Source organism: Chiloscyllium plagiosum, unplaced genomic scaffold (assembly GCF_037043375.1).
Source record: "Chiloscyllium plagiosum isolate Xiang-an unplaced genomic scaffold, Cpla_swu_hap1 HiC_scaffold_4, whole genome shotgun sequence".
Lineage (NCBI taxonomy): Eukaryota > Metazoa > Chordata > Chondrichthyes > Orectolobiformes > Hemiscylliidae > Chiloscyllium > Chiloscyllium plagiosum.
The window spans coordinates 139951635-139965462 of record NW_028270142.1 but is presented as its reverse complement, the minus strand read 5'-3'; the positions used below and the strand labels follow the sequence as shown (position 1 = coordinate 139965462).

Here is a 13828-nt window from a genome sequence, read left to right as displayed (position 1 = left end):
ATGTATAACATTGTTCTGTGAATCCTGTATCCAGTTTTGGTTTCCACATGATGGATGACATACTAGTCTTGGTAAATATCCAATCAAGAATAACTGTTAATGAACCTCAGCTATTTATATTAGCTGGATTAAAGACTGGAACAACATATACCTGGAGTCAACGTGATAAAGGACTATAAAATAATTAAAGGATGCCTCTTGATTCATTGCTTCAGATCAGCAGATTAGGGAGGACTCTGGAAAACCATGGTTAAACTACGTAAGAGCAAAAATAGATTGGATGTTGGTGATTCTTCCTTTCTCAGAGAATTGAGAACCCCTGAAATGTGTTGTTCGCTGATACTGTTGTGCTCTGATCCTGTGCATTCCATGTGTAATGATTACAACATTGAAGGATACCATTCTGCCTGTCATACGTGTGCTGGCTTTCTGCAAATGCAACTTAAAGTCCCACTCCAATGCCTTTTCCCCCGACAGCCCTCCATTTTTTTTGTTTGTTAATGATTCAATGCTTTTTAAAACCAAGACTGGATGTGACTCCACCACTACCTCATGCATAAAACAACCATTTGTCAAGTCAAAAACTTTTTCCTCTTGTCAGCTGTGCTTTTTTTTTTTGCTAATCAGCTTTAATCTATAACCTCTGGACCACACCTCCCACAACTGAGAACAGTTTCGCTCTACCTATTCAAGACCCTTATGACTTTGAACACCTCTGCCAAAACTTGACTCAACCTTCCTGCTCGAAAAAGAACAGCCTCAGCTTCATCAATCTCTCCACGACCAGTCATGACTCAAGGGGTTGAACAGTTTACACTTCTTCATACCTGCATGGACTTTGTGTTATTATATCAAGTTAAAGGAATGTCAGAGGAGGCGAAGAAAGGATCATTATATTTTGTACAAAGTAATTATTATATTACAACACATAATAATAATGTGTTTTATGTCTTAATAAGAAACATAAATTTTCAAAAGATATTGATTGGTGTTATGCCTATCACTATCAGAGAACTAATGTCTTTTTGCATCTGTATCTCGTGGAAAAAGTACCATTGGAGGTGCCATTTAAAAATAACCTGAAACTTGGGCCTACCTACCTCCAGGAAACTGAACTACCAGCCAAAATATTTATATATTTAGTCTGCACTGGGTTTCTGGGATAGTTTCACTGAAATTTTCAGCTTGGTTTAAAGTTTTAACCTTTGCTGTTTACCACAAAGCTACTCAAGGATCTTGATAAAATATCTTCAATGATTTTCTAAGTACTTGAACACATTCCAAATAATAGTTTGCGGTATTTTCCTCTATCATTAATGTCAGACTAAATATAGCTCCCTGCTTTTTCTCTGTTCTTTTTTGAACAGCAGGGATACACTTTCCAATTTTTAATTTACTGGAACTGTCGGAATCTAAGCAAATCTGAAAGATCACAACTGTTACCATCCGCTATCTCTGCAGCCATTTCTTTTAACACAGGTATCAGGTCGAAGGCATTTGTCAGTTTTAGGCACATTAATTGTTCTAGTCCATTTCTTAATTATTACTTTAAGTTCTCATACACAGTAGATCTCTCAATTTCTAAAATTTCGCACACACACGCAAGTCTATGAGGTGAATTTGCATTTGCAGATTTTTATCTGCAGATACATTCTATTTTGCACAAAAAGCACACAATCTGTTGTCAGTCAATGCAGGCAGTCAATCCATGTAATATTTTATAAATTCCTACTTTGGAAATAGAACTAGTCTGACTCAAGATTAGGATACAGACAGACTCTAACCTCACACCGTTAATGCATTGTCTGAGCTAACATGTCACTTTTTAAAATAAAATCTTAATTTATCTTGAGAATGTGACTTAAAAGAAGTTACATATTAATGAACCAAAACCCGCAATTAATTCTAAAAGATGAAAGACTTAACAGCAATCTAAGTTTGTTCAATATATAATTTCAGTTGCATGACACTGTAATCTTTTGCTGTAAATTCTGTGCTTATGATCCTGTTCCACAGCTACCCAATGAAGGAGCAGTGCTCTGAAAGCTAGTGCTTCCAAATAAACGTGTTGGACTATAACCTGGTGTTTTGTGATTTTTAACGTTGTCCTTGCCAGTCCAACACCAGCTCCTCCACATCATGACTATTCCCGACAACATCTTCCCTCATTCACTATCACCCATGGCAAGCTCCAACATCATTAGCCCTGCATGCCCTCTGTTCTGCCTACTTACTTGTTCAGGACACCTATCCACTTTGATGAAAGCAACAGTTGTGCCACCCACTTTCATCTCCTATAGTACTTGCTTTTCTTTCATTCCAGGAAGAAATCAGCCCACAATACAGCAAAAAAAACACAATAAAGGTGGTGTGCTACCCATTCACTTAGCTCTTCACCCCTTATGAGAGAATCCTGACTCTGAACATTCCAATCAGAGCCTGGACTGGTATCGAGGATTATCGTCAGCTTATTACGCAGGAGACCACTGCATGAAGGCTAGTCCCCTTCACCTGTCATAGTCTTGCTGACAACTGCAACAAGCTTTGCCCCTGCACTAAACACACAGCAAGACAGAAGGATTACAAGTCTGGTACCTCTGGTTGAGGGACTGAAACATAAAAAAAACAATGCAAGGCAATACAAGGCAGGGATGCTGTGAGCATCCAGATAGGGTCAGTGATTGTGTGCTATGACAGCAAGCAAACAGCTCAGAGATGCAGCCAGGATCGGTCCATGATCTGAGTCTCTCACATGGCTCTCACCGCAAAGTATCCTTGCAGAAATATTACAATACTGCATTCTGAAGAAGGATCATTGGACTCAAAAACTTTAATTCCGTTTTCTCTCCAAAGATGCTGCCAGATCTGCTGAGTTTCTCCAGCAATTTCTGTTTTCATTCATTTCAGATCTCCAGTATCTATAGTCTTTTGTTTTATATTATTACATCAACATTTGCTGGCCCAACCCAAGGTGCAGAAGTGAAGTTCAAAATCATTCCTATAAGTAGATCAGAAATGTGTCATGAGACTTTTTAAAGGCTGGCAGTTGGCAATGTCAGTGGACATTGAGGTCATGTTGCTGTAGCTCATAATGCATGCCCTGGTATATTGGTGCCTGTTTTCCAATATAGAGTTCATCGGAGCAAGCAGCAAGCTGAATTAAACCAGGTACTTACTGTGATTTCCATGTCAAGTTTTCCCAACATCTAATACGTTGAACAAGTTTGGCAAGATCAGAACCTGAATATTAATGAGGCAATTTTGGCAGTCAACAAGGAGCTTAACAAGCATTAATCCCCATCAGCTGGCAATACACCACTACCTGCCAAGAATCTCAATATACCCTATGTGAAGAGTGGAAAGGTACAAGCAAGATGATATTGAAGTCTTGCCATACTTTGTGCCCAATGCTGCCACATACCTTGTCATAACCCATGACATTTAGATTACAAGATTCTACCCGATGTCTTTGTGTCTACATCACCGGTATGTTTTGTAGTGAGCATATGTGGAAAGCAGAACAGCACAGATTCAAGTTAAATGTCATGCATTACAATACAGAGCTGGACATAGAGAAAACTAGAAGTCTTCTGATGAATGCATTAAGTGGCTTGCCGTGTACAAGTGTTGCAGTGCATAGCCTGACCCAGGAATACCTAGCAATTTTAGGGTGAGCACATGTGGCAAACAGAATTTCAGATTTTCTGGAAGCACATATAACAAATTAATTGGCAATGTCTAGCAGATGAAATTAATATACTAAGGTGAGACTATGCTAAGATTGTTGCTCATAATATCACACTTAGAAGAAAAGTAAAGGAGATTGTCATGCCATCATAACTAACAAAACTATCAAGCTAATTCCTTGGCATCTTTATGCCATCTATTAAATATACATGTGACAAATACAAGTATATCTACTTAGAATGCTTTCTAATACCGTTTTAATACAAGGGAACATTTTAAAATAGATTTCAATTGTCAATTTAGTATGGTTAACAAGTTACATTGGTTCCATGTACAATAAAATCTGTGCATCTATGCACAATTTTTTTCTCCATATGGCAGTTTATGACAATCTTGCCAATTAGCTCACTAACATCAGCATTTCAAAAATCTTCACGGCATTGTGGTTCAGTGGTTAGCACTGCTGCCTCTCAGCACCAGAGACTCAGGTTCGACTCCAGCCTTCGGCGACATCGGTATAGAGTTTGCACATTCTCCAGGTGCTCTGGTCGCCTCCCACAGTCCAAACATGTGCAGGTTAAGTGAACTGGCCATGCTAAATTGCCCATAGTGTTCAGGGATGTATAGGTTAGATGCATTAGTCAGAGGTAAATGTAGGGTAACAGGATAGGGGAATGGGTCGGGTGGGTTACTCTTCAGAGGGTCAGTGTGGACTAGTTGGGCCAAATGGCCTGTTCCACACTGCAGGGATTCTAAGATTCTCAGCCAAATTTTTTAAATCAACCTGGAAGGTAGCAAAGGCTGTATACTGGTAGGATGGAGGGAGAGAACTACAAGAAAGGTAGTAGCTAAATATAAACAAAACAGGAAGGAGAGCACAAAAAATAAGGAGATTGATGGCAAGGGAATAAATGGTCAAACAATAAGATTCTAAGAAGATGGTTAAACATTTAGACGAAATCATATAAAAATGGGCACATAGTAATGCCCTCAATAAAGCAGAGCAGCTGAAATCAATCAGAGATCTTAGAAACATGCGTAAAATTTTTAGGTTTGGAATTGATCCAGGAGTAAAACTGGTAGGCATGAGTGATCAGATGTGCAATCAGATCAATGCATTTAAAATAAGAGTTTTGAATACATTAATCAAACTAAGGATAAAGCCTCAGACCCAAAAGGATTGTATCTACGTATTTGAAAAATCTGGAAAACACCCTCTTCCTCCCATTCCCCCAGTAACATGTCCATCCTTGGCCTCCTCCATTGTGAGAGTGAGGCCAAATGGAAACTGGAGGAACAACACCTAATATTTCGCCTGGGAAGCTTACAGCCCAATGGCCTCAACATCAACTTCACCAGCTTCAAAGTCCCTCCAAGCTTTATCCTATATCTAGCCCCACCCATCCTCCTCGCCTCCCTGACCTGTTATAACTTGTCCATCTTCCTACTCACCTATCCGTTCCACCCTTCCCACTGACCAATCACAATAACCCCGGACTGCATCCACCTAACACCATCCCACCTACTTTTCCCCCCAGCACCTCCCCCTCCCTCTATTTACTTCTGGGCTCCCCTCCCCCTCCTCAGTTCTAAAGAAAGGTTTCAGCCCTAAACGTTGACCTTCCTGCTCCTCGGATGTTGTCTGACCTGCTGTGATCTTCCAGCTTCACATCTACTGACTCTGACTTCCAGCATCTTACTGCCTCCTAAGACTGTTCTTTGCCAATTTTTATCCATGCCAATATGATATTGCCCTCTGATCAAATCATCTCTACATCTTCTACATTCCAGGGAATACTTCGCTTTGGTGAAGTGGATGTATTTTACCTAGATTTCTATAAGCATTTGAGGAGATGCCAAATCAAAGGTTACTGCAGAAAATAAAAACTCATTATGTAGGAAACAATGCACAAGCATTGCTAAGACATTGCCTGGCTAACAGGAAACAAAATAGAAGGGATAAACGGATAATTTTGTAGTTGGCAAGCTGCATTGACTGGTGTAAGACAGGGACCAGTGCTAGAACTTCAATATTTTACAGTTTTGATGCATGATTTGGGTAAAGAGATAGAAGGTATTCTTGCTGAATTTGCTTATAGTACAAAGTTGGAATGCAAAAAGAAATAGAAGCAAATGTAGAACATTCAGTCCCTTAAAACTGCCCTACCTTAAACAAAATCATGGCTTATCTGCCTCACTCAACTCCTCTTTCATGCCAGCTTCTCATATTCCTGAACTTGCCAATATTTTAAAAAGTCTATTTTCTTTCTCTTTAAATACCTTCAGCAATCTCACCTCCATAACTCTCTGGGGTACAGAAATCCAGAAATTTACAACCTCTGAACTAAGAACTTGCTTCTTACCTCAGTTTTAAATGAGTGCCTCTTATTCTGCAACACTATACCCTGGTTCAAGATTCCCCCAATAATGGAGACATCTTCTGAACATCGACCTGTCAAAGTCCTTCACAATCCACATGTTTCAATCAGACCACCCCTCATTCTTCTAAATTCTACTGAATAAAAGTCTAACTTGTTTAGCCATTCTTGATAAGTCAATCCTCTCATTCCATCGATCAACCCAATGAATCTCCTTTGATTCACGTCCAATTCCAGTGCATCTTTCTTTAAATATAGTGACCAAACGTATACATAGCAGTTCAGCTGCTGTTTCACTAACATCGTGTACAACTGCAACAAGACTTTTGGAGAAAAAGCAGAATTAATTTTTTTAAGTCCAGTGACCCTTCTTCAGTACAGTTTTGAATAAGGATCACTGAACTTGAAAGGTTAACCCTTTGTCCCACAGATGCTGTCAGACCTGCTCAGTTTTCGCAGTAACTTCTGTTTAAGACGCAGATTTCCAGCATCTACTGTTGTTTTATTTTATGCAACAAGACTTCCTTCATTTTAAACTCCAATTCCTAGCCATAAAGTTCAAAATTCCATTTGCCTTCTTAATAATGCTGCACCTCCTTGCTAACATTTTGTGTTTCATATACAAGATGACCGAGATCCCTCTACGCAGCACCTTTTTTGGAGACTCGCTCCAGTAAAAGAATAATCTGCCTTTTTGATACATCGTCAAGTGCATGACCTCATACTTTCCTACATTAAATTCCAAATGACAGACTTTTACCCATTCATTTAATCCATCTTATTCCATTGCAGATTCCTTATATCCTCATCAGAAAATACTCTCCTACCTAGTTTTGTATAATCAGTAAATTTGGATATGACACTCTACCTGTCTACTCCAAGTCACTAATATGGATAGCATATAGCTTAGGCCCAAGGACTGATCCTTTTGACACTTCACTAGTTATGTCTTCCTTGTCTGAACAAGGAGCATTAATCTTGACTCTCTGTCTTGTGTATTATCCAATTCTCAATCTATACCAATAGGTAACAGTCAATATCGTGAGCTCTGGTCTTGTGCAATAACTTGTATGTGGCAGCTTATGAGTGCTTTCTGGAAATTCAAAACAGTCATAGAATTATACAGTGCGCAAAAAGACCCTTCAGTTCAACCTGTCCATACCAACTAAGTTTCCCAAACTAAATTAGTCCATTTGCCAGTGTTTGGCCCATATCCCTCTAAAACTTTCCTATTCATGTACTTGTCCAAATGTCTCTTAGATGTTGTAACCGTACCTGCATCTATCACTTCCTCTGGCAATTCATTCTACATACGAACGACTCTGTGTTAAAACGTTGCCCCCTCAGGTCCCTTTTAAATCTTTCTCTGCTCACCTTAAAAATATGCCCCTGAGTTTTGAACTCGCAATCCTAGGAAAAGACCTTTCCTATTCATCTTATCTATGGCCCTCATGATTTTATAATCCTCTATAATGTCACCCCTCAACCTCCCAAGCTCCAATGAGAAAAGTCCCAGCTTATCTAGCCTCTCCTTATAACTCAAATCCTCTAGTCCCATATCTACCCGTTTTCTGCTTGCTATATCCTCAACTCTAGTAAATGTATCAAACATGATTTCCCTTTCACAAAACTATGTTCACTGTTTGATGTTCTTAAACTTTCATAAATATTCTCTTCCTTAATAATGGATTCTGGTATTTTTCCAATGACACTCAATAGGCTAACTGAAATAACAGTAGAAAAATAAGTTATGAAGAGGACATTAAGAGGCCACAAATGGATTCAGCTAGGTTTCATGAGTAAACAAAGATCCGGCAATAGAGAATAATGCATGAAACCTGAAACTGTCCATTTAGCTGAAAGAACTTTAAAAAAGCAGATTATCTGAATGCTGAGATTACAGAGCTCTGAGACACAGAGCAATCTGGGTGTCCTCACAAGTAAACCAGAAAAGGTGAGTATGCAGGTACTGCTCGTGATTAGGAAAGAGAATAGAATTTTAGCATTTATCATTAGGGGACTTGAATGAGAAAGAAAGTACTGTAGATTATAATTCAGCTACACAGGGCATTGGTGAGACCACATCTAGAGTACTATTTACAGTATTGGCCTCCTTAATATCCGAATTGGAAACTTAAAAGCTTGGACATGCTGGACTTGTATTTTTAAGAAGGGTCACTGGACTTGAAACATTAACTTTGCTTCCCTCCATTAATGTTGCCAAACCTACTGAATTGCTCCAACAATCTTGGTTTTTGTTTCAGATTTCCAGCATCGACAGTTCTTTGTTTTATATTATGGACTTGTATCTATTAGTCTTGAAGAGTAAAAGGGGGGACTTGATAGAAATATACAAGATCTTGAGAGGTCTCAACAGAGTGCATGTGGAAAGGGTGTTGCCTCCTGTGGAAGAATCCAGAAATATGGGGTTGCCTAGTTGAGACGAAGATAAGGAGAATACCTTTCCATCAATCTTTCGAATTCCCTTGCTCAAAAGACAATGGAAATACAGTACTTAAATGATATTAAGGAATAGGTAGATGGATGCTGGGTCATTCGGCCAGATACAGAAAATCTTCTGCTTGGGATCAATCAGTTCATTGACATCCTGGTCATTTTTACTAAGCCAGACCTGATGTATCCTGTCAGAAAATCCAAGCATATCTTTGCAGGCATTGATGATATTGGGGTTTAAGGACATTCCGCTCTGTAGACATTCATCTTCTGTTCTTGGATGAAGTTTGAATGCCCCTCGGGCAGTATTGGAATAGGTCTTTTCTAATTGGATCCTTCAGAGCTTCAACATTTACCTTTCAGGGACATCCAAGGACTCTGGCGCATCTGTAATTTAAAAGCCAATTTGAAAGACATGATTGAACATTGATCAATCCAGCAGTCACCAGCTCCTGTCATTGCTTTAGTGATTCAGACAGCTTTGTGATTCTGGGCAATGATGATGATGATGTAATCAATCAGGACCAACCGTGTTGTCATGACATTTTCTCATCTGTTTTTCTGGCAGAACAGAATAGTGGCAGTGAGCCTATATTCTGCACATTTGGCAAAGTTAACCTTTCCAGTTCCTTCCCTGTCAATGATTCTATTCCAGAAATTGGAATCTCTTCCATTTCTGACATTGAAGTCTCTCAGGAGAATAAGCCTGATCCCCCACAGAGAGCTTGATCACGTTTCACACAGAAATCTTCCTTGTTTGCCTTACTTTGGAGGCGCCAGTGTTGGACTGGGGTGGACAAAGTTCAAAATCACACAACACCAGGTTATAGTCGAACAGGTTTGGTCAACAAGTTCACCTTTAATGGTGAATCCAACCCAAAACACCAACATAACTGAACTAAATGTCAAGATAATCTGGGTTTACGAACCATAAACCTGCATTCTTATGAAAATAGCAAAATTTGAAGGATTACTTTCAACATAACTCAAAACCACATGGTAAACACGAGAGAAATGGAAGAGATTCAACTGTGTGCTTTATTAACTGGAGTAATAACGTAGTTATGCACACAGTTGTCTGTTAGAGTAGAATGACAGTAAAAAACACATTTTGTTTAGAAATAGCAAATTACTAACTTAAGCTTGAGTTTTCACTGGCCATTAATTTGTTGGTTGTAGATGGAGGCTAAAAATCCAATAAAACATTAGACAAGGACTTTATTGCCTACAGGGTTATGCAAGACAATTGGTTACAGCTGGAAAAAAGACATCACAATTTTATCTGTTAAACTGGTTCCATCACAAGCTTCACGGCAGATATTAATATTTACTTTTACTGTCAGCACTTCTTTCTTCAAACAGAGTAAGTGCCCCAGTCAGGGCGGAGGATTCACTATGACCTAGGTTCCACCTCAAAGAATAACTCTTATCTGCAAAATGATTGAGGTGGAAGAATTTTAATGTTGTCCAAGATAAATCCTCTCTTACAGTCAATCATATGCTGTCAGTACACTGCAATGTGTTAGCAAACTGAAAGGTAACAATGGGATGCATTTTACATGAAATGTTAAGGAGCTTAATTAGTGGACTGTTGTGCTGGCCTAAAAGGTAAGGTGCAAAAGCACAAAGACCTTAGATAAGGTTGTTTAAGCAAACAAAGTCTTCAGATAAGATTATCTGATGAAGTGATTTACCTCTGATCTAAGTTTTGTTCTGTGGTTAGCCCAACAGCCACTCCACAAGCAAGTTATGAATTTCTTAGAAGCCAGTCTTGTAACAGAATATATATACCTTGTGGTTAAAGTATTATATGTAATTTCAAATAAGAACTTTGATTTCCATTCACTTTCATTCTACTCAGCAAAATTAACTTTAAATATTAATGTTAAAAATCTGCTTTTTCCTGTATGAATGAGATCTCCTGCCCATAAGTGAGATGGGCTGTTCTCCAATCCTAAGCTTCTACCTATAACTTAAAAACTTCAGTCCTAATAATTTTAGAATTAGTTTGACTGATTAGGAGCTTCAGAGTACCTACCTGGGCTCAAATTAGCTCTACACACTGTAATCTACTTACTAACAAAAGACAAAGTTAAAAATCACAAAACACCAGGTTATAGTCTAACAGGTTTAATTGGAAGCACACTAGCCTTCAGAGCGGCGCTCTTTCATCAGGTGGTTGCAACCGCCTGATGAAGGAACGCCGCTCCAAAAGCTAGTGTGCTTCCAACTAAACCTGTTAGACTATAACCTGGTGTTGTGTGATTTTTAACTTTGTACACCCCAGTCCAACACCGGCATCTCCAAATCATAACAAAAGAAATCAGCATTAGACTCATCGGCCAGTGCGATGATATTAAAGTGATTTAGGGTGTAGGTTTGCTCGCGGAGCTGTAGGTTTGATATCCAGATGTTTCATTACCTGGCTAGGTAACATCATCAGTGGCGACCTCCAAGTGAAGCAAAGCTGTTGTCGCCTGCTTTCTATTTATATGTTTGTCCTGGATGGGGTTTGCATTAAAGTGGTATTTAATAAACTGTTGTCTGAAACAGTGTACAGTTTCAACCCTTAAATTGCAGCTGGTGTAATAAATAAATGCCAGTCAATAAATGCCAGGTCACTGAGATAAAGCGAGGACTGCAGATGCTGGAGATCAGAGTTGAAAAGCGTGATGCTGGAAACACACAGTGGGTCAGGAATCCTGATGAAGGGCTTATGTCCAAAACATCAACTCCCCTGCTCCTTGGATGCTTTCTGCCACAAATGCCAGATCTTTACCTTCTGAACCAACAACAACATTATTAGGATAACAATTGGTCATGCATTTTCTAATAAATTTTGTGCTAAATTTGTATATCTGTGATGACATGATTAATCATTCTTCTAACACAAAGAAAGACAGAACATGTGTAAACATAAATCTATGCAGGTGTTACATTTTTCTTTAGGCAGACCTTTGACAATCATGGATGACCAGTTTCCACTCTGTTTTTATGATGTGAGATGTGCACAGTCTGTCACATATGGGGTAGATAGACATCCAGGCTTCACCACTGAACCATCTGACACCCAGCTTCATCTCTGCACATTCCTAGGAGACCACATCAGGTGCAATAGTAGATGACTTGTGTGGGAATATAGGTAAATTAGTGTCGGATGTGGAAGGATCCTTTGGGGCCTTGGACAGAGGTGAGGGGGTAGGTGTGGGCACAAGCGACGGTCCATTGCACCCGATGTGGTCCACGTCATCTACTGCATTCATTGCACCCGATGTGGTCTACGTCATTCATTGTGTCCATTGTACCCGATGTGATCTTTTTTACATTGGGAGACAGGATGCCAACTTGTGGATTATTTCAGAGAACATTGCTGGGACACCCGCACCAACCAACTCCACTGCCACATGGCTAAACCCTCCCACTCCGCCAAGGATATGCAGGTCCTGGCCCTCCTCCATCGCAAACTCTAACCACCCGACGCCTGGAGGAAGAACACCTCAGCTTCTGCCTTGCGATCCTGCAACAAATGGGATCATTGTGGATTTCACTAGTTTCCTCATTTCCCCTCCCCCCACCTTATCCCAGTCCCAAGGCTCCAACTCGGCACCGCCCTCTTGACCTGTCCATCTTCCTTCCCACCTATCCGCTCCACCTTCCTCTTCAACCTATCAATTTCACACCACCTTCATCTACCTATCACACTCCCAGCTACCTTACCTCCAGCCCCACCTCCCTCCCATTTAACTCTCAGCCCCCCTGGCCACAAGCCTTATTCCTGATGAAGGTCTTATGCCCGAAATGTTAATTCTCCTGCTTCTTAGATGCTGCCTGACCTGCTGTACTTTTCCAGCACCACTTTCTCGACTCTGATCTCCAGCATCTGCAGTCCTCACTTTCTCCTAATTAAATTTAAAACTGAATTACAAATCCATGCAGAGGTATAATCATTGGACAACATCACAAAAATAATAGAACATCCCAAGACATTGAAGTAAAATAATTTTGCCTTATAAGCATATTTCAGACACTACAGCACACTTCAAGGTAGCTGCCTTTATCAGAAGCTTTAAGTTTCCAAAATATTAGTCAGGTTGATCATCAGTTAAACCTCTACACTGAACAACAAAAAAAATCAAAAGTCAATGAATCTAACTTCAATACCAACACCACCATGCATTTACTGCATAAAAAGGATTCAAAGGTACTATACACAATCATAAATGCCAAGGCAAAGGGACAGGTTATGGATGAGATCACTTAAACCTTAATCCAAACAGATAGAGCGTAAAGTGGAAGGAGGCAGAAAAGTGAAGAGGTGAGTATCCAGACTCCTGAAATCAAAACTGCCAATCATGATGGTGCAGAGAATGGGGGTTAGAAGGGCAAAGCATTGTCAGAAAGGAAGTGGAGTTTGACACTGCAATGTCAGAAGGCCCTCATGATGCCTCTGCAATCATTTCCATATTTGCAAATCTAAAATGAAAGGAAAAATATGCATTTAAGCTTCTCTTGTGAAAAAATTGCTATCTTTGCTCATTCAAATCTGTAACTAGACTTAAGCGTTACAATGTTGCTACCAGGTACCAGAGTACCAAACTTAGAGCTTATGTCAGCAAGAAATCATTTCAAACGTAACGAAAAATGAATCAAGTGAAGATAAGCATTTTCACAAAAAATGCACAATAAATGGAATATTATTAACAAAGCTATATGAAATTTAAAATAAACTATTTACAAAGTGCTAGAGCTGCTTTAAAGATTATGGAAGGAATGTTTTCAGTCCTGAACTATATGGACTATAGAATGAAATTTTGGAAAATAGGTGAGATATTGAGTAAGACACTTCTTGACATCGAGGTTAAAATGTCATATTTCAAACCAAGTTCCAGACATCAAAATGAGATTTTCACCAGTGAGCATCAAAAGGCCTATTAACAAAGATGATTTAAAAAATCCTTGCCATCCTTATTACGAACTAATTATGCATCCTTGAAATGTAGTCTTCCATTCTCAAACACATCAGATACAAACTACACTGCAAGTGTTCCTGACATGAAAGTGTGAGCGACCTCCTGGCAATTCCAGCTCACCACTTGCTCCTCTGGACATCTGGCACCAGCAATCTAAAGGCATGCCCCATGGGCAGCGGCCGATGAATTCCAAGTTCACAAATGTTGGAATTCAAGTTGTTCCTACTTCAGTGTATCATCATGGCACATCTCAGATCCAGACAGAGTATGTTTGTGTTTTAATGCTGCACCTTTGGGTACACCAACACTTTTTATTGTAAAGCTGCTGTAAGGACATCT

General features: G+C 39.5%; 1 protein-coding gene across 3 annotated transcripts in view; it reads right to left on the bottom strand.

The window, feature by feature from the left end:
* The window catches only part of stk3 (serine/threonine kinase 3 (STE20 homolog, yeast)), a 449830-nt gene that overhangs the window by 211117 nt on the left and 224885 nt on the right, over positions 1-13828 (bottom strand). The gene's annotated exons all lie outside the window — the stretch shown is intronic.